Raw genomic sequence first — 13,879 nt, 5'->3', positions numbered from 1 at the left:
AACTGCCCAGTTCATCGGAAGGCACAATGGACTGAACGAATGCAGGTGATGAGACAGGATGTTTATGTACGTGTTAAATGTCAGAGTCGTATCTAGACGTATCAAGAGTACCATATCGCTCCAACGGCACACGCCCCACACCATTACAGGGCCTTCACCACCTTGAACAGTCCCCTGCTGACACGCAGGACCCATGGATTCATGAGACTATCTCCATAGCCGTACCCGTCCAACCGCTCGATACAATTTGAAACGAGACTCGTCCGACCAGGCAACATGTTTCCAGTTATCAACAGTCCAATGTCGGTGTTGACAGGCTCAGGCGAGGCTTAAAGCTTTGTGTCGTGCAGTCATCAAGGGTGCACGAGTGAGCCTTCGGGTACGAAAGCCCATATCGATGATGTTTCGTTGAATGGTTCGCATGCTGACACTTTCCGATGGCACAGCACTGAAATCGGCAGCAATCTGCGGAACGGTCGCGCTTCAGTCACGTTGAGCTGTTCCCTTCAGTCGTCGTTAGTCCCGTTCTTGCAGGCTCATTTTTCCGGCAGCAGCGACGTCGGAGATTTGATGTTTTATCGGATTCTTGATATTCACGGCATACTCGTGAAATTGTCATTGGGGAAAATCCCAACTTCATCGCTGCTTCCGGGATGTTGTGTCCTATCGCTGAAGCGCCGATTGTAACTCCACTTTGAAACTCAACTCTTGATAACCTACCATTGTAGCAGCAGTAACCGATATAGCAACTGCAGTAGACACTTGCCTTCCATATAGGCGTTGCCGATGGCAGCGCCGTATTCTGCCTGTTTACATACCTCTGTATTTCAATATGCATGCCTATACCAGTGTCTTGGTCGCTTCAGTGTATTAGTGATCTCTGTCTGTTGTAGAAGCTTATGTCAGTGGCATTGGTCTGTTATAGAATTTTGGAACGTATTTTATGCTCGCGTATTGTGAGATTCACGAAGACCGAAAAACTCCTGTGTGGGATCCAATATGGGTTCCAGAAACAATGATTTTCTGTAAGCTCTCTCTTCATCCACGAGACCCAGAAACGAACAGATGCAAGCGCTAAAGGACTACCGGAAGGCGCTGGATGCAATTCCACACTGACGCCTAGTGAAAAAATTACGGCGGTACGGACTACCAGCCCGACTGCTTGATGAGACTGAAAATTTCTAGCACACAGACACAGTATGTCAATCTGAAAGGAGAGAAATCTTCAGAAGTAAAAGTAACTTCGAGAGCGCCCCGTATGGGTGCTATAGGGCAGTTGCTTTTCACGGTATATATAAATGACTTCGTAGATAGCGTCGAAATTTCTAGGAAGTTTTTCGCAGGTGATACTGTTGTATACATATACGTTACAACGCTAGAAAACTGAAGTGAACAGCAGGAAGATCTGCACAGGATCGACGGTTGGTGCAGGGATGGCAACTGACCCTCAGCGTAAACAAATGTATTGCGAATGCGCAGAAGTAAAGACGCTTTATTGTATGATTGGATGACTGCTTCCATTGATTGTTCTACAGTTACTTGCATAACATATATAAAAATCTAGTAGTATGCTTAAGTTATCTGAAGTGATATGACGACATAAAATTAATCGCGGTTAGGCAGATGCTGGACTGCGATTCATTTGAAGAATCCTCAGGAAATGTAATCCATCAACAAACGGAAATAGCTTGCAAAACAAAGTTCCTCAGATTCATGTAAATGCTTGATGGGGTAGACGTTCTTTTGTTGAACATTTTTATCCCGTCCACGCAAGTCACCCTCAGATATCTTCCTTACAACATGAATAATGTGTTATGTTGCTTCCTAGGTAACTAAATTCACACATCTGTTTTATGAACACCAAATTTAGGTTAATCTCTTCATTGAATACTTTCTAACCATATTTCAGCACTTTCACCTTTACTACCTTGCAAAGGAATATGGATAGTGGTTTTTCCCACGCTCTGTTTGTGAGAGGAACTGGAAAGGGAATAACTAGTACTGGTACAGGGTACCTTCGGCCACGCACCGTGGGTAGCTTGCTAAGTAGGTATGCCAATCTAGATGTAGATGAACTATGTCTTTATACAGAGTGTTTCAAAAATGATCGGTATATCTGAAACGGCAATAAAAACTAAACGAGCAGCAATAGAAATACACCGTTTGTTGCAATATGCTTGGGACAACAGTACATTTTCAGGCAGACAAACTTTCGAAATTACAGTAGTTACAATTTTCAACAACAGATGGCGCTGCAAGTGATGTGAGAGATATAGAAGACAACGCAGTCCGTGGGTGCACCATTCTGTACGTCGTCCTTCTGCTGTAAGCGTGTGCTGTTCACAACGTGCAAGTGTGCTGTAGACAACATGGTTTATTCCTTAGAACAGAGGATTTTTCTGGTGTTGGAATTCCACCGCCTAGAACACAGTGTTGTTGCAACAAGACGAAGTTTTCAACGGAGGTTTAATGTAACCAAAGGACCGAAAAGCGATACAATAAAGGATCTGTTTGAAAAATTTCAACGGACTGGGAACGTGACGGATGAACGTGCTGGAAAGGTAGGGCGACCGCGTACGGCAACCACAGAGGGCAACGCGCAGCTAGTGCAGCAGGTGATCCAACAGCGGCCTCGGGTTTCCGTTCGCCGTGTTGCAGCTGCGGTCCAAATGACGCCAACGTCCACGTATCGTCTCATGCGCCAGAGGTTACACCTCTATCCATACAAAATTCAAATGCAGCAACCCCTCAGCGCCGCTACCATTGCTGCACGAGAGACATTCGCTAACGATATAGTGCACAGGATTGATGACGGCGATATGCATGTGGGCCGCATTTGGTTTACTGACGAAGCTTATTTTTACCTGGACGGCTTCGTCAATAAACAGAACTGGCGCATATGGGGAACCGAAAAGCCCCATGTTGCAGTCCCATCGTCCCTGCATCCTCAAAAAGTACTGGTCTGGGCCGCCATTTCTTCCAAAGGAATCATTGGCCCATTTTTCAGATCCGAAACTGCATCACGCTATCTGGACATTCTTCGTGAATTTGTGGCGGTACAAACTGCCTTAGACGACACTGCGAACACCTCGTGGTTTATGCAAGATGGTGCCCGGCCACATCGCACGGCCGACGTCTTTAATTTCCTGAATGAATATTTCGATGATCGTGTGATTGCTTTGGGCTATCCGAAACATACAGGAGGCGGCGTGGATTGGCCTCCCTATTCGCCAGACATGAACCCCTGTGACTTCTTTCTGTGGGGACGCTTGAAAGACCAGGTGTACCGCCAGAATCCAGAAACAATTGAACAGCTGAAGAAGTACATCTCATCTGCATGTGAAGCCATTCCGCGAGACACGTTGTCAAATGTTTCGGGTAATTTCATTCAGAGACTACGCCATATTATTGCTACGCATGGTGGATATGTGGAAAATATCGTACTATAGAGTTTCCCAGACCGCAGCGCCATCTGTTGTGAAAATTGTAACTACTGTAATATCGAAAGTTTGTCTGCCTGAAAATGTACTGTTGTCCCAAGCATATTGCAACAAACGGTGTATTTCTATCGCTGCTCGTTTAGTTTTTATTGCCGTTTCAAATATACCGGTCATTTTTGAAACACCCTGTATCAACTTATATCATATTTATATCAGCGGGTAATATCATATTTAACTCAGTAGACTGAAAGGAAGATACGGCTCTGAAAGCACGCTTTAGAAAGGAAGAACAGTTAAATCTTGTCTTAACAAAGTATTCCATAGTTAAAAACAATAGCAAACATTTTACAGAGGTGAGTGGTCGATGACTGACCATGAAATCAGTATCAGTTATTCATCTGAAACAGGTGTAAATGTACCATAAGTTCAGTCTTCGAAAACACAGCAAAAGACAGTGAAAATTCAGTGTTCCGTAATGATTATTAAAGAGGTGCCCATAGAAACCGAACCTAATCTGCTTAATGGGGATGGCAAATAAGATGTCAGTAGTTGTGCTGTCCTTGTGTTTATCCTTCGACAGCCGAAAAGGATAACAGCCCTTTGGTCTTGTTTGAACGGATTTGGTAATATGTCAGCCACTCAGGATTAGTCGGGCGGTGTAAGGCGCTGCAGTCATGGACTGTGCGGCTGATCCCGGCGGAGGTTCGAGTCCTCCCTCGCGCATGGGTGTGGGTGTGTGTGTGTGTGTGTGTGTGTGTGTGTGTGTGTGTGTGTGTGTGTGTGTTTGTCCTTAGGCTAATTTAGGTCAAGTAGTGTGTAAGCTTAGGGACTGATGACCTTAGCAGTTAAGTCCCATAAGATTTCACACTTTTTTTGGTAATAATGTCACCATACTTCTCCTTTCCTGTACGTGCGTCAGAAACAGAAGGATGCCCCACAAATCCCGCGTCTACATGGCGGTGCTTATAAACCTGCATCGGATTGGCGCTACATTGCATAAACCTTGTAGGAACGCCCTCAAACGGCGACTTTTTGATCACCTCTTGTAGTTCAGTTATTAATATCCCGCCGATGACGATATCTTCAGAGATTGAACTAATTTCCTATACGGGAAATAAAAGAGAAAATAGCTGTGCCTGTTTAAAAGGAAGATTCCGGCACGTACGTTAATTTATTTAGGGAAGTCACAGTAAACCTACATCTAGATGGCCGGACAGGGTTTATGGCACCATCCTCCGGAATAAGAGACCCTCGTCTTACCAGTGTGCTACCTCTCTCGCTGTGAAGACAGAAATATATAGTCCACTCACACTAATGTGACCATCCCCAATGTTCGACGTCAACGTGCAATAACCACTCACAGACGGCAGGTGGCTGCACTAGAAGTGGAGGATATATGGAGCGAGTCGGGGAACACTGAAAATTGTGCAGCCATTGACTTATCCAGAAACGGAGTGATTTATCCCACGTCTAAAAGATCATGATCATTGGCTTTTGGACCAAAGGTGGAAGCATTTCCCTGTTTCAAACCCGTTAGAAAACTGTTCGCGTGCCGCCGTCATTAAAGAATACCATGCATGGCAAAAAGGCACTATACAAAACCGGCTCGGAGACAAATGCGTTGTACCAAGGACAAGAGATGGCGGCTGAAGAAATGTGTACAACTGTTGAGCAACAGACTGCTCAGATGAGCCAACGGGCTACCAAAAGCGTTTCCTTAACGACCATTCAGCAAACGTAGCTGTGTGGTCCTCGACAGGAGGAAGATCTGTTCATCGGCGACGGAGGGTGGAATCTGTACGCCTATACTGAAACTGCACGTCCACTGAGTCGCGACAGGTGGCGTTTTATGCTTCGTCGAAAATATGACCATTGGCATCTACAGCTTGCAACGACCGGAAGCGTGCAAGTCGGTGTAGCGGACGTCATGGTGTGGGGAATATTTCCACGATGTTCCCTGTTTAATGTCGTCATTTTGGAAGACACAATGGCTCAACATAAGTGTGCATCTATCTTTAGTAACCACGTCTACTCCTACACGCAGTCTGCTTTTTACTTGGCACGATGGCATCCACCGGCAGGACAATGCAACACATAACACAATTGCACGGTTCACAGAGCATCAGGATGAGATTAGCATACTCCCTCGGCCATCAGACTTCCCGTATTTAAACCCGATCGAGAATTTGTGGGACCGCATCGACCTGGCGGTTTGTAACACGGCTTCCGGAAACCTATCGCAGATGGCAAGGCCACCGGAGTCGGTGTGGCTCCACTTTCCTGTCCGTACCTTGTTGAACCTCACTGATTTCCTTCCTGTACGTCTCGCAGCGGTCCATGATCAAAAGGTGGTGATTCAGGCTTTTGACAGGCGGTCACTTCGGTGTTATTTGACCGTGTATGCAACTAACAATTGACGATGTTGATTGCCAATGTTTATCAAGGAACAGAATATCACGGCATGCTACATTAAAGCAGACAAGAGATTGATGACTAAGTATCTACCCGCCCCCCTCCCCCCCCCCCCCCCATCCAAAAAAAGGAAGTAAGAACGAATGAAACAGAGCTTACAGCAATCTTCGAATATTTGAAGTACACCGTGCATTGCCTCAGACGTATCTGCACACCTTGAATTTTTAAAATTTTATGTTTCATAGGTACTTGATAATGGCGAAATACCATGTCGTAACAGATTTTCGGGAGCAGTTTCATAAAAAATAAAGAAAATTTAGACAGTCCCTTATATCTTCAGGTGTTCTTCATAACGCCTCCCCACGATCAACACATAGGACGCGCATAAAACCGTATGAAACTGTCATACACGTCCTTCTTTGGGGTGTTATTCAACTCTGGCGTCACATTCGTCGCACCTCCTTCGGTCTTCGCAAACCATCAGTGAACCATTCCGTATGTTGCCGTCTTTTGGTAGATTCATATTATATAGCAAGTCTCGTCATCGGCGATGGTCCTTTAAAAAAATACAGAATTCTATGCGTTTTCCATTTCAGTCAAGGTGTGACAGGCTCCCATGCGCCGTTTTCTGCACTGGAGTCCTCGTCTAAGGGTAATCTTTGCACACACTTTTCTCTTCTTCGAAAAGGTCTGGAGAATTTCTTGGATACCAGATGTACAGACGTTTCCTCCATCACGATTTATGACACAACGATGTTGCCGTACTACGGCCGAGCGTCCACTGAACAGTGCCCGTTGACATGTGAATGATGGAACGCACAGCTTATAACACTGCAACAGCATTTACGTAGCTTATGTAATCAAATACCAAGTTTGGCTTATTACGCACTATGCCCCAGGGCATGCAGCTTTACTGTAAGGTTTATGATGATGGCGTCCTCTAAGGTAAAATATTCCGGAGGTAAAATAGTCCCCCATTCGGATCTCCGGACGGGGACCACTCAAGAGGACGTCGTTATCAGGAGAAAGAAAACTGGCGTTCTATGGATCGGAGGGTGGAATGTCAGATCCCTTAATCGGGCAGGGAGGTTAGAAAATTTAAAAAGGGAAATGGATGGATTAAAATTAGATATAGTGGGAATTAGTGAAGTTCGGTGGCAGGAGGAACAAGACTTTTGGTCAGGCGAATACAGGGTTATAAATACAAAGTCAAATAGGGGTAATGCAGGAGTAGGTTTAATAATGAACAAAAAAATAGGAATGCGGGTAAGCTACTACAAACAGCATAGTGAACGCTTTATTGTGGCCAAGATAGACACGAAGCCCACGCCTACTACAGTAGTACAAGTTTATATGCCAGCTAGCTCTGCAGATGACGAAGAAATTGAAGAAATGTATGATGAAATAAAAGAAATTAATCAGATAGTGAAGGGAGACGAAAATTTAATAGCCATGGGCGACTGGAATTCGGTAGTAGGAAAAGAGAGAGAAGGAAACGTAGTAGGTTAATATGGATTGGGGCTAAGAAATGAAAGAGGAAGCCGATTGGTAGAATTTTGCACAGAGCAAAACTTAATCATAGCCAACACTTGGCTTAAGAATAATGAAAGAAGGTTGTATACATGGAAGAAGCCTGGAGATACTGACAGATTTCAGATAGATTATATAATGGTCAGACAGAGATTTAAGAGCCAGGTTTTAAATTGTAGGACATTTCCAGGGGCAGATATGGACTCTGACCACAATCTATTGGTTATGAACTGTAGATTAAAACTGAAGAAACTGCAAAAAGGTGGAAATTTAAGGAGATGGGACCTGGATAAACTGAAAGAACCAGAGGTTGTACAGAGTTTCAGGGATAGCATAAGAGAACAATTGACAGGAATGGGAGAAAGATATACAGTAGTAGAAGAATGGGTAGCTATGAGGGATGAAGTAGTGAAGGTAGCAGAGGATCCAGTAGGTAAAAAGATGAGGGCTAGTAGAACTCCTTGGGTAACAGAAGAAATATTGAATTTAATTGATGAAAGGAGAAAATATAAAAATGCAGTAAATTAAGCAGGCAAAAAGGAATACAAACGTCTCAAAAATGAGATCGAAAGGAAGTGCAAAATGGCTAAGCAGGGATGGCTAGAGGACAAATGTAAGGATATAGAGGCTTATCTCACTAGGGATAAGATAGATACTGCCTACAGAAAAATTAAAGAGACCTTTGGAGAAGCGAGAACCACTTGTATGAATATCAAGAGCTCAAATGGAAACCCAGTTCTAAGGAAAGAAGGGAAAGCAGAAAGGTAGAAGTAGTATATAGAGGGTCTATACAAGGGCGATGTACTTGAGGACAATATTATGGAAATGGAAGAGAATGTATACGAAGATGAAATGGGAGATATGATACTGAGTGAAGAGTTTGACAGAGCACTGAAAGACCTGAGTCGAAACAAGGTCCCGGGAGTAGAAAACATTCCATTAGAACTACTGACAGCCTTGGGAGATCCAGTCCTGACAAAACTCTACCATCTGGTGAGCAAGATGTATGAGACAAGCGAAATATCCTCAGACTTCAAGAAGAATATAATAATTCCAATCCCAAAGAAGCAGATGTTCACAGATGTGAAAATTACTGAACTATCAGTTAAATATCTCACGGCTGCAAAATACTAACGCGAATTCTTTACAGACGAATGGAAACACTAGTAGAAGCTGACCTCGGGGAAGATCAGTTTGAATTCCGTAGAAACATTGGAACACGTGAGCCAATACTGGCCCTACGACTTACCTTGGGCAAGGAAAGGCAAACCTACGTTTCTAGCATTTGTAGACTTAGAGAAAGCTTTTGACAATGTTGACTGGAATACTCTCTTTCTAATTCTAAAGGTGGCAGGGGTAAAATACAGGGAGCGAAGGCTATTTACAATTTGTACAGAAACTAAATGGCAGTTATAAGAGTCGAGGGGCACGAAAGGGAAGCAGTGGTTGGGAAGGGAGTGAGACAGGGTTGTAGCCTCTCCGCGATGTTATACAATCTGTATATTGAGCAAGCAGTGAAGGAAACAAAAGAAAAGTTCGGAGTAGGTACTAAAATCCACGGAGAAGAAATAAAAACTTTGAGGTACGCCGATGACATTGTAATTCTGTCAGAGACAGCAAAGGACTTGGATGAGCAGTAGAACGGAATGGACAGTGTCTTGAAAGAATGGTATAAGATGAACATAAAAAAAACAAAACGAGGATAATGGAATGTAGTCAAATTATGTCGGATGATGCTGAGGGAATTAGATTAGGAAATGAGACACTTAAAGTAGTAAAGGAGTTTTGCTATTTGGGTAGCAAAATAACTGATGATGGTCGAAGTAGAGAGGATATCAAATGTAGACCGGCAATGGCAAGGAAAACGTATCTGGATAAGAGAAATTTGTTAACTTCGAGTATAGATTTAAGTGTCAGGAAGTCGTTTCTGAAAGTAATTGTATGGAGTGTAGCCATGTTTGGAAGTTAAACGTGGACGATAAATAGTTTGGACAAGAAGAGAATAGAAGCTTTCGAAATGTGGTGCTACAGAAGAATGCTGAAGATTAGATGGGTAGATCATGTAATTAATGATGAAGTATTGAATTGAATTGGGGAGAAGAGGAGTATGTGGCACAACTTGACAAACGAAGGGACCGGTTAGTTGGACATGTTCTGAGGCATCAAGGGATCACCTATTTAGCATTGGAGGTCAGCGTGGAGGGTAAAAATCGTAGAGGGAGACCTACAGATGAATACACCAAGCAGATTCAGAAGGATGTAGGTTGCAGTAGGTATTGGGAGATGAAGAAGCTTGCACAGGATAGAGTAACATGGAGAGCTGCATCAAACCAGTCTCAGGACTGAAGACCAGAACAAGAACAACAACAACAATGTCCCAACACAACAAATAGTCCTGTCACGGAAAAGCCACGTATGACACTCCTGTCTGCTACTGCTATACCGTAACCTTAAAGTTGAAGACAGGTCGTGAAATAAAACTATGTTGTTAAAGCAATTATGGTATAAAGCAACAGAGCAGTGTTACCTTCTGAGAGGAATTTTGTTGGGTTGACCGTGTTGTACCTAACGGAGGTGGCTTATCGGAAATGAAAGAATTCCGTAAATATTTAATCAGTACAAAAACAATGTTTTACCTAGCTACACCGTTTAAAGAATAAGGAAAACTGTCGCCAGCCTAATTAGGCAAGAGAAAGATTAACGTTCTTGTTTAAAAAAGTAGGTATGAATAACTTCAACGGACAAACACAGCCTATATTTTGCAGCACGCGAGTGCAACGAACTCTGACACATACATATGTTTATAGTAAGATTGAAGCTAACAGATAGAGCAGCACAAATTATTTGCAAAAATATAACACATACCGAAACACATTATTACTTTGGATTGGATTGGATTGTTTGGGGGAAGAGACCAAACAGCGAGGTCATCGGTCTCATCGGATTAGGGAAGGACGCGGAAGGAAGTCGGCCGTGCGCTTTCAAAGGAACCATCCCGGCATTTGCCTATAGCGATTTAGGGAAATCACGGAAAACCTAAATCAGGATGGCTGGACGCGGGATTGAACCGTCGTCCTCCCGAATGCGAGTCCAGTGTGCTAACCACTGACTATTACTTTCAGGGCTTGTTCAAACTGAATGGTCTTTATAACATTACTATTAACATTCACTGAAGAATCATTAATTGGACCTAGGTTCAGTATTATTGTTCAAACATTTTTCCTAGCTGGCATGAAATTGTAAATGTAGTTCACTGCAAAATTATGAACTGGTCACAGGTTAAGTATCTCTCAACTAAATACTATTCTGTTTAGAATGAAACTTAAATGGAATTCAGTGACAGGTTACTTCTCAGTGTCGTTTGAATAAAGAAATTATTGTTTTCATAAATACTGGAAAAGGATAACCTGTGGATTTTATTACACTGTTAATATGCACTTTCAACACCCAAAAGAAACATTTGCTTAGCAAGCATGAGTATACAGGGTGTTACAAAAAGGTACGGCCAAACTTTCAGGAAACATTCCTCACACACAAATAAAGAAAAGATGTTATGTGGACATGTGCCCGGAAACGCTTAATTTCCATGTTAGAGCTCATTTTAGTTTCGTCAGTATGTACTGTACTTCCTGGATTCACCGCCATGATTTCATACGGGATACTCTACCTGTGCTGCTAGAACATGTGCCTTTAGAAGTGCGACACAACATGTGGTTCATGCACGATGGAGCTCCCGCACATTTCAGTCGAAGTGTTCGTACGCCTCTCAACAACAGATTCGGTGACCGATGGATTGGTAGAGGCGGAGCAATTCCATGGCCTCCACGCTCTCGTGACCTCAACCCTCTTGACTACGCAACCCCGATACCAAATGTAGAGACTCATCGTGCTCGTATTGCGGACGGCTGTGATACAATACGCCATTCTCCAGGGCTGCATCAGCTCATCAGGGATTCCATGCGACGGAGGCTGGATGAATGTATCCTCGCTAACGGAGGACATTTTGAACATTTCCTGTAACAAAGTGTTTGAAGTCACGCTGGTACGTTCTGTTGCTGTGTGTTTCCATTCCATGATTAATGTGATTTGAAGAGAAGTAATAAAATGAGCTCTAACATGGAAAGTAAGCATTTCCGGACACATGTCCACATAACATATTTTCTTTCTTTGTGTGTGAGGAATGTTTCCTGAAAGTTTGGCCGTACCTTTTTGTAACACCCTGTATAACTTCCCATAAATGCAGTTCACGACTTTTACTACAGTGACACACAGCGTTGACAAATTTACAAGAAACTGAATCACCTTTTAAAATTTACTACAGGCAGCACTATGATCATTAACTAAGCAACACTTTATAAGCCTCAGTTTTAACAGCTTTTAATCTTTAAAAGAAACTACAAATTGTCTTTATTACCACAGTCTTCTAGTTTCAAGTAAATGATTAAATAGGTGACTTTGAAACTCCATAAAATTTTAAATGAGACTGTTTCCATCCCTGAGAGGCTTTCACAAGACTACATTTACTACCTCCCACAATTTCACTAAATCCACAGTAAATCTGAACACTCCCTTCTTACCAAAGATTAAACAACATTATTTAATGTTCTGAGGCTTTCATAGGTACATAAATTCAGTTATACGTTACCTTATATTTGAGCACACTAACACATCCAATAAGCTGATCCTTCACTGTACATTATTATAGCATTCCGTTACAGTGATTGTGCAATGTGGTGGCAACTGCATGTAGGTAGGTGGATTTGTAAGCAGAATTGCTGGACTTTTTCCCTTCTTGGTGGCGATGATGGATACCAATTCCAGAAACGTTCCAGCTATTTATCCATCAATTCGCGGCATTGGACAATGGCAGAAAAACCTCACTCCGAACCAACACAACTTTTACATGGTAGTGCACAGTTTGGTAGCTCGTCCCCGACTGACTTTCAATTCCGCCTTTTCTACCTAGGCCAACCACAAAATGCGTGCGCTACATAGTTCCGTTCCCGAGGGGAACCACTACACTTTTTACTAACTAAGAATCCTAAGTGAAGGTCAGCAATTTACATAACAGCAACCAAACGCATTAAATAACACAGAACAGTTGCACGTATTGACATTTCTACAAAAAATTATTCACACAGAAATTACGATTATATATAGTAAGTTTTGTTCCCTCCAAATGGGACAAAGACTTTAAATGACAGATACACTACATTTCATAGAATCAAACCACGACATCAAAGGTTTAACAAAGAAAGGAGTATACAATTTTATGTTACCGATTCAGACACATTTACAGATACTCAATGTTATAACATTAAACCAAAGGAAAAGGCAAAATAAATCCGTACAACATTAGAGCTATGGTGTTACAAGCTCTTGTTTACAGTTGTTAAAAGTTGCCACCGTAGCTACTGCCCTGGTGCCGCTTATATGCCAGGAATGAAGTCAGTCTCAGAACTCGTGTACCGACAGTGTAGTAAGACTCGCTCTATAACAATGGCCTGCTATACATGGTGTTCGAGAATTGTAATGAGACTGATCCTTTATCGAGCGAAGTTTTTAATTTTTTTTCACACAACAACGTTGCCCCCTTCTGAGTATTTAATTTCGGCAGCTATACATTGGCAGAGCCTATGTTGTCTTGGTAGCAGTTCAGGAAGCTTTCAGCTGATTGGACCTCTAACATGTCGGTCATATTCTTTTGGATGTTCACCAGAGTACCAAAACGAAGTTCTGTTAAGGCATTTTTCAATTCGGAAAATGGGAAAAGTTGGAAGGATTCGGATCAGGTGAAAAGGGTGAGACGGGCGGAGGGGGGGGGGGGGGGGGGGGCTTTTGAGGTCAAAAATTGCGTGATAGAAGTGGACGTGTGACGTGGGGTTTTTGATGTTTTTCGGCACCATTTGGGCACAGTCCTTTCGTATGTGCTATACTTCAGTTAAAATTTGATATTCGGTGAATGTGTTTAAATTTAAGAGGTCGTAGATCGTCGTTACTAGTTCAAATGGCTCTAAGCACTATGGGACTTAACATCTGAGGTCTTCAGTCCCCTAGACTTCGAACTTACTAAACCTAACTAACGTAATGACATCCATGACCTAGGCAGGATTCGAACTTGCGACCGTAGCAGCCGCGTGGTTCCGGACTGAAGCGCCTAGAACCGTCGTCGTTACTGTTAAACCACTTATCTCTTAAGAGCACGCACACGTTCGACGATTTCGTCAGTTTTTGAAGTTGGTCTCACTGAGCGAGATTCGTCTTCAGCGAATTCTCGGCCTTCCAGCAGTGGTTTTTGCCAGCGATAAACTTGTGCTCTTGATACGGAATGTTTCCCACAGACGGAGTCTCCAAGTTTAGCTCAAAACGTCAAGGTATAACGTTGCTTTAAAATCCACTGTTCCATTTTCGTAACACACAACTTCACTGATCTTGGTTTCAAAAATCGCGTGATGGCTGTACATAGCTGAAACTGAGTCTTAGCATCTGGAAGGGAT

The sequence above is a fragment of the Schistocerca americana genome, chromosome 6 (assembly GCF_021461395.2).
Source record: "Schistocerca americana isolate TAMUIC-IGC-003095 chromosome 6, iqSchAmer2.1, whole genome shotgun sequence".
Lineage (NCBI taxonomy): Eukaryota > Metazoa > Arthropoda > Insecta > Orthoptera > Acrididae > Schistocerca > Schistocerca americana.
Note: the sequence above shows the minus strand (reverse complement) of the source record.